The following is an 8,766-nucleotide window of genomic DNA, read 5'->3' on the forward strand; positions in this document are numbered from 1 at the left end:
CTAATCTGCTGCGTGGTTCGGAAGTTAGATGCGTACATATGAACCGGCGGGACATAACCTAACATACACTTGCTGCACGTCGCATAGAACGTTAAAAAAATGTCAATATGTAGGAGTAAGAGAAGTGCAGACATATGGATGAATCTGACGACGCAAGAGAGAACTCAATTCGCTACTGTTTTCTGCGCGCAGACCCTGAAGCATACACACACAGAAAGCGCCTCTCACAGCGCGAGAGTACTCTTTCGCGTCACATGAACGGAGAATTACACACAAAATGATGTCGAATTGTCCGTTTTGGCGAATATTCAAGGTAACACAGTTGATTATGTCTTAAGTGAACGTAAATAGCAGGGAGAACGTGTATCAGTACATTGCATCCATTGCATCCCTGAATGAGTTTGGAAATTTTAGAGAAATGCTTAACAAATGCATTACACTGTAACTAAACCCATTAGATTTCAGCCGACGAAATTTACTGTAGATTTAGTCGACTAAAACTAGACTAAAACTAAAACTGCTCAGTTTAAATATGTATAGTAAAATCTGTGCCGTTAACCGTTATCAACGTACTGCCGTGATGTAAATAATTTAGTTTTACCTGGATATTTGAACACGAGTGAAGTACATAATAAATAATATTTTGGCATTCAAATACATCGTGAATACGGAAACATTTGATTTTGTGTCGAATGAGAGACCCAACGTAGGTTTCAGTTTTGTTTTAGCCTAAATGAATTCATTTTGGCTTGTCGTTTCTATTGCTATAGCTTCTTATATTTTTAATTCTTGCTCTTTTCTAAATACTGTTAATTGAAAGGATTTGTTGTGGAGTGAGGGGAACTAAAATAGCCTAGCTATGTTTACATTGTTTATTATAATGTTTGTAAACATTTCGTGTCGGCATTAGGCCTATTTTCCCTCAATTTTAGCCATTAATTATAGCCATTCAACATTACAGTATAATTGAAAGCCACTATTTTTTTTATATTTAATTTAAGTGAACTTAAAACAATCTTCACATAAACTATAAAATGTATATGCATAAACTATATAGATTAATCTTTATTCAAGCTACCAAAGTTACTCAGCGAGCAGAGCAGTCGAGTGCTTTCTCTTTTTCTTTTGTTCTTTGATTTCCATCAGTGACAGACTTCAGCACGTTTCACTTTAAAAGCAGCGCTGCCTCTTTAAAACCTGATGCACGACGCGGATCTGACACTCATCTGGTTTTCTCCCAACTCTTTACAGTCATTATGGACCTTATAACTTATTTAAGACCGTGTTTATGAGGTCACTCGTCGTATTTCATCATCATTATGTGTGTTTTTGTCCGTTGAAGCGCTACTAGTGCGCTGTCTGAAGCGGCTCAGCGTATGCGTACAGCATACGAACAGCAAGTACAGAGACTTTCAAACTATACTCCATTTGCTAACCATCCTCGTCTAGTGTCTGCGCTTTTTCTGTCCAGAAGTTATGACTGATACCACTGTCTTTATACTCATTTAAACTAGAGTTGTGGATATCTCATAACCCCCTCACGCAAGCTGTTGATGTTCGGTCACCGGTAGATTGTTGTTGTTGCGTCTCTTCCTTTTCTTTTTCGGCTGTGAAACAATGGCCCGGGCCAGTGTAGCCACTTTGTGGACAAACTAATTAGTGCAAAAACAATTGAAGGCGTATGTGCGACCTGCGTGTACACATGTGCATGAAGATGACTGGCGGGCCGCCAATTGAATAGTCCTGGATTACACATTTATTAAATAAAAATAAATAAATAAATAACAGCAAACCAAACATTTCTAACCTACTTTAATTTATTTAAAACACTAAAAGTATTATGCTAAACAAGTATGTAATACATTTGTAATAACAATGTAATAAAAAGAAATATTATTGCTACTTTAGATAACTTTTTATTTTCTTGTTCTTATCCTCATCCATAGATCTCAGCTCCACCATACAATTGATTCATGAAATATTTTCATTTATAAAAGATTTTTAGTTTTATTGATTGAATCAAGACAGTCCTAATTTTAAGCAATTACATATATTTAACATCTGCAACACCATTTATGGATGTTACAAATAATGAAGTAAGCATAATAAATGAAAGCATAAAAACCACTATTTAGAGCCTAAAAACAAGAGAGCATTTTCAACACTGACTAAACGAGAAACATCAGCTAATGTTCACTGTAACGGGTGTTTGGTGTTTTCTTTTCGGTCATGTCTAGTGTTTGAAGGGGAGGGATGTATGAGGGATACCACATTACAGAACTACTCAGCAGGGGGATCAAATTTTTAATGTCATAAAGTTCCAATTTAATTACAAACAGAGCTAAAGAAATGTGGTGTGCTCAGCTTGTTAGAACAAAAATTCCACGAAAAGAGCAAAGATTTATTTGCCTCAAATTGAACTGTCTAAACTCTTCCAAACCAGAATACGGTAATATCATTGTTATATTTAGTCAACTCTCCTGGTTCTCTTCCATCCAGCACATCTGGCCCCGCTCACCATCAAGAGATTTGACCATGGCATATTTTTTGTGCGCAAGATTCTTATTAGTTTAGAATGTGTTCAGCTGAAGAACTAGTATGTTCTGTTTGGCCTTTTTCATCAGAACTGTAAACTAATTCAAATTTCCATTTGCTCTGGCCAAATGCTTGAATGGGGTAAGATTTGCTGGCAGAAGAAAATCGATGCCAATCAAAGGTTTCCAAGCCAAGCCAACTGTTAAGATATTTCTTCATACTCATTGAGTTTTACAAAACGTTGTATTAACGTCGTTGTTAATGTCGTATTAAGCTGAATTAGTGTTAGAGTTAGCCAGATAAGCACAGATTGATAACTTGTCAAGCACATCATTACTGGGTTATGACCCCCAACTGTTGGATAGTTCATGCACTTTGGCACACTGAGGAATTAATTACCCATGAGTCTCCACCCCATAACTCCCAGTTCCCCACATTGAAGTTGCGAGGTCCACCTACTTTACCCGGGAAAGAATTTGAGCGCTACATCAGTGACACGGAGAAAAAAAGAACAATTGTAATCCATGAGGATCAAAACCTTAAAAAGATGAGTTTAATTTGAATCAGCACCATTGAGCTCTATATTCAAGAGTATACAGGTAAACAGGGGCTTGGGTCCGATAATGGAGCAATGTGGAAAGTTGAGAGAAATTATGACATTTGAAAACATCAGCGTTCTAAATGCTTAAATAGGTTTCTTTGGGTAAGAACACTAAAGATTAGGGGTGTAACCATTTAATATGGTAACTACACAGCAAAATAAATAAATAAGCTGCTGCTGAGCTGCTAACGCTGTACATGCATAAACTATATAGATTCATCTTTATTAAAGCTACCAAAGTTACTCAGCGAGCAGGTGAGTTACTAGTTAATCATTTTTTGCATTGTATTTAATTTATGATTTTGTACATGAGATGCACTGGGAAACCTACAATCTGAGCACAGTTCAAGTATTGGTACAAGACACTATTTTGAATCACACAAATGTAATAAAGTATGAAAAATGTGTCAGAAGTGGTACAATCTGGATTTGGTGAAAACATCAAGAAAGTCAGGAAATTAGTTTTAAGTAATAAAGGAATGTATAATAAACTGGGCGTTACATATTATAATACATTGTGAAATTCCGTAACTGATGCATTGAACTGTCACTGTCAGATCAATGCATGAGATATGTTGCATATTTTTACATATAGTATGATAAATCGGTACGTAACTGCATGAAAAGTGTATGTGAAACTGGAGGTAGTTTGTTTAACTGAACAAACAGAGCAAACAATTCAGCACTACGAAAATGCAACACTGAAACAAAACACAGACGCTTACATAACCACCTAAACCTGCTCTAGAGATGTCACACAGAAGTCAGTAACAAAACTGAAAAGATACCATTTTATCAGTTATTCAATAGTGTCAATTACACAAAATTTCTAAATCGTTTTATTGCAATTCCATGCCAGTTGCATGCCATTATGGTACATGCCGTTATTTTAATTCAATTTCTTCCAGAGATAATTTAACCAAAAAATGAAAATTCTATCATCATTTACTCCTCATTTAATTCCAAACCCATACGACTTTGGTAAATCTCGAAACACAAATTAAAAAAATCAATGAATCCTGAGAGATTTCTGTCACTCCTTTGAAAGTCTAAGAACCCAAAATTGGTAATGAGGGTGAGTAAAAGATGAATTCTCATTTTGGGTGAACTGGCCCTTTAATAATTGTGAAAACTAAACAAAGGAGTGCCAATAATGGAACTCTTTTGGTTTTAATCATCAGATTTCACTGGTATCGGTGACACTTCGGTATTGTGACAACCCTAGTTTGTTCACTTCTAAAGTATCTACATATGTTAAGCAGCAAAGTCTGTAAGCCGACTACAAACAACAGGACTTTGCACTGAGATGTTATGTTTTTTATAGAGATTAGTGATTCCGAGAGAAATATTCTGAGCTTGAACAACGGTAACAGCGTTTTACTCCACAGATACAACCCCATAGATACAATCATACCTTGCTAGTGGAGGCCTTGTATGTCGTCTTCAGCTTCTGGGACAGCTGACTTGTGCTGTGACTAGCTGTGCACAAGAAATGATACGATTATGAGTGAAACATATGAAAAAGATCAATTATACATTTCATAGTTAGGTTTAAAGTTTTCAATTTCTTCCACACCAGACCAGATTAGAAATCAATTTTTATGGAGCATTGTCAAGCTGAAACAAAAAGGGCCCCATTCTACTGTAAATGTTTGTCTAAGGAGATTATTTGGCGATATGATTTTATGCTCCTGTTTGTAATAGGTGTAGCCAAAACCCTTAATTAGAAGAAGATGTCCACAAACAGCTTCAAATATCATCATGTCATGTGAGGACACCGCTTTAGGCACAACGTTATAAAATGATTCTCTCCGAATCATCAAAAGACAACGTCATTATTTATTCAAAAGCTTGTTCAATGGTCTAAATGTCAGTTTTGTTTTGCATGTACCTTTTGTTTTCAGGGCTCCTTTGCTCAGATCGCCACCATCGACTGTCTGTCCTTCTCCAGCCAAACGTTCGTTTAGCGAATCAATCTCTCTGCGCACTGCACGAGAACAGAGCTTATTATAGGTCCTCTGATAAACTGAACAAAACACTGATTTTGTCACATTTACACCCAATGTAAGGGATAATGTACATTCAAATAAACCCAACAGTTTGATGAGGACACTCAAACATCAACCTGAAGGAGTTTAAACCTCGATAATGACTGGACATTAATCCTGCTTATTACACGGCAACTTACAATTTAAATGATACACTTATTAATAAGTATATAATTAACTGTAATATCGAAAACAATTAAGGATTCAGATCTTGAGAATGCTGTGAGTGTAAAAGCCACTTAGTTAGCATAAGATGCATGAAACCAGTTCTTCATGTGCAAAGACTGTGATGTCATCATGACATTAAATATAGTAAGTCATGTAAACAGAGTCCAGTCATGCAAAAAGGATATTAAATATGGCGGAAGCTAATTGGTTCCTACTCACATTCTAAGTTTTCAATGTAGAGATTTTCAAACTCCCGTTCAATCTGTCCGAACAGGTCCATTAAGTTACTCCTTAAGGCCATCGGCAACTTGGAGTCCTAGAAATTGAATCAAATCATCCATATTACAAATACTCAGAGACTGCGCCATCAAAACGCCTTCAATGAAAACAAATGAGAAATGCGAATTCTGCACTGTTCTACTCCGTACATTCTAGCTATTTCAAATAATTAACACATAAAAATAAACTACTCAAACACAAGGAATGTTGAGGGGATTTTGTTATTAGTTTATTTTCAAGAGAAAATAAAACAAACACCAGAAATCTACAAATAAACTGTAAATAAAACTGTCAATAATAATAATGATCATCATCATCTTCATCATCAACTAAATTATAAAACAATAGCAAATTCTTTAAAATTTTTATTTTATTTTCAATTTGTCCTTTCAGTTTAGTTTATTTTGTTGTTTTTTAGTTTTAGTTTAGTTTGAGTAATTTTTTAGTATTGTAGGGATGCAAAAGTTGATATAATTGAAACATATTTAACTGCATTTTTTCAGGGCCAGAAATGAGATTTTCAGTGTTATCTAGAAGCATTTTTGCATTTTTTATTTAAGTGGGTTGTAGACATTTTCAACGTTATACTTCAATGAAAACAAATGAGAAATGCGAATTCTGTACTGTTCTACTCCGTACATTCTAGCTATTTAAAATAATTAACACATAAAAATAAACTACTCAAACACAAGGAATGTTGAGGGGATTTTGTTATTAGCTTATTTTCAAGAGAAAATAAAACAAACACCAGAAATCTACAAATAAACTGTAAATAAAACTGTCAATAATAATAATGATCATCATCATCTTCATCATCAACTAAATTATAAAACAATAGCAAATTCTTTAAAATTTTTATTTTATTTTCAATTTGTCCTTTCAGTTTAGTTTATTTTGTTGTTTTTTAGTTTTAGTTTAGTTTGAGTAATTTTTTAGTATTGTAGGGATGCAAAAGTTGATATAATTGAAACATATTTAACTGCATTTTTTCAGGGCCAGAAATGAGATTTTCAGTGTTATCTAGAAGCATTTTTGCATTTTTAATTTAAGTGGGTTGTAGACATTTTCAACGTTATAATTCACTTAGAATGAAAACCTAGAATTAAAATGAATTTTTGGCCATTTTAATTTTATTTCATTACTTAGTTTTGGAGAAAACAAATGCATTTTATTTTACTTTTGGAATTCCACATTATATTTCATATATATATGTATATAAATAAATAAATACATTTTTATTAATAGTTTATTTTCAAGAGAAAATAAAACAAACACCAGAAATCTACAAATAAACTGTAAATAAAACTGTACATTTTCTTGCCGTTGTAAAACAATACACCTCAAAGCTTACGGAAAATATTCAGCTGTTCTAAAATTCGACATAAAATATGTTGCTGTTCCAAAAGTGTGTTAAATATCTTGTTGTTTTAAAACATTGCATCTAAAAATGTATGTAAAATATGTAGCTGTTCCTAAAACTTAAGATAAAATATATAGCAATTCTAAACATTTACATTTAAACTTTACATAAAATATCTTGCTGTTCTGAAACGTAAAGGGGTCATATGATGCGATTTCAAGTTTTCCTTTCTCTTTGGAGTGTTACAAGCTCTTGGTGCATAAAGAAGATCTGTAAAGTTGCAAAGACTAAAGTCTCAAATCCAAAGAGATATTCTTTATAAAAGTTAAGCGTCAACCACGCCTGCCTAAAACGTCTCGTTCTAACATGCCCCCACATGTCTACGTCACTATGTGGAAATATTAGCATAATGCCGCCCAAATGTGCACGCAAAGAAAGAAGGCGTGGTTTCAGGAACAGCAGTAGTGTTGATGCAGCATGTCAGGGAGACGCTGTGTGTTTCAGTGCATAATGATCTTTAAAATAGCATCATATGACCCCTTTAACACTTAAAAATTTACGTGAAATTTCTTGCTGTTCTGAAACTTTGTATCTAAACATTGATGTAAAATATCACACTGTTATAAAACCTTTAAATAAAACAACTTAATGTTCACGTTTATGTTAATGTTCACTTAAACGTTACATAAAATATCTTGCTATTCTACAGGCTTTTAAGTCTCAGTTCAGATCATTTCTGTCCTAAATGCATAATTTCTTTTTGAGACAGAGCAACCAAACATTACTGAGGATAGAAAAGAAGCGACAGAAAAAAAAAAACATAAAATCTGAAAAAGCACAAAAAGTAAGAGATCTCTGTTCAAAAACATTACTAATCTACCATATCAACTTACCTCCATTATCAAGGATAAGAAGTTGCAAGTAAAGTCTTCCAGCCTGATTAAAACTACACAAAGAAAAGCAATCCACAAACAAACATTGCTGTTGTGTCGTTTAGACTAGCTATGTCCATATTAACTACTCCAGGACAAGAAGGTTTGCTCTCACACCAAGTTAACACAAGAGTTTACCAATGAGAACAGTGTAAAAGCAAAGTCAACTGCTCTCCATTCTGTCATTACCGAATGTAGCCTACTTATGCATCAGAGAGTAGGGAGACGGCAATTAACAAACAACAGCTTGTCGTCTACTCTTATAAACCTGCTCAATCCTAAAACGTGTAGTCAGTCACCATAGCAACTGGACATAATGACAGCATTGAGCGGGTGAAAGGCAGTATAGTCTAAATCCAGTGAACGGTTTACAGTAGGGACTGCCAATCAGAAATGACCCTACAGAGGAACAGACGGAACAATCGGACCCCAGCGTGGGCCGCTCTTTAAAAATGGATGAGGCTATAGACCATGGAAGGGTTCAAACCATAGATACCCTCCAAGGAGTATCAATAAAACAGATGATCACATGGCATCATGGCTCAAGCCTGACATGAGTTAGACTACTCTTAACACTTTCATTTGAACATTTTGTTCAAAATAGCTATGAAAACTTTTCAAGAGCATGTACTAAACAAACTACGTTTTTGAATTTAAAGGGGTCATATGATGTTGCTAAATAGAACATTATTTTGTGTATTTGGTGTAATGAAATGTGTTTATGCAGTTTAAGGTTAAAAAAAAACATTATTTTCCACATATTGCAGATTATTGTTTCTACTCTATGCCCCGCCTTTCTGAAACGCGTCGATTTTTACAAAGCTCATCGGTCTGAAAAGCGAG

General features: G+C 34.5%; 1 pseudogene; it reads right to left on the reverse strand.

The window, feature by feature from the left end:
• LOC107683483 (WD repeat-containing protein 37-like) overlaps positions 1-8,766 on the reverse strand; it is a 38,722-nt pseudogene that overhangs the window by 24,860 nt on the left and 5,096 nt on the right.

This window comes from Sinocyclocheilus anshuiensis, unplaced genomic scaffold (assembly GCF_001515605.1).
Source record: "Sinocyclocheilus anshuiensis isolate Anshui unplaced genomic scaffold, SAMN03320099.WGS_v1.1 scaffold1451, whole genome shotgun sequence".
Classification (NCBI taxonomy): Eukaryota; Metazoa; Chordata; class Actinopteri; order Cypriniformes; family Cyprinidae; genus Sinocyclocheilus; species Sinocyclocheilus anshuiensis.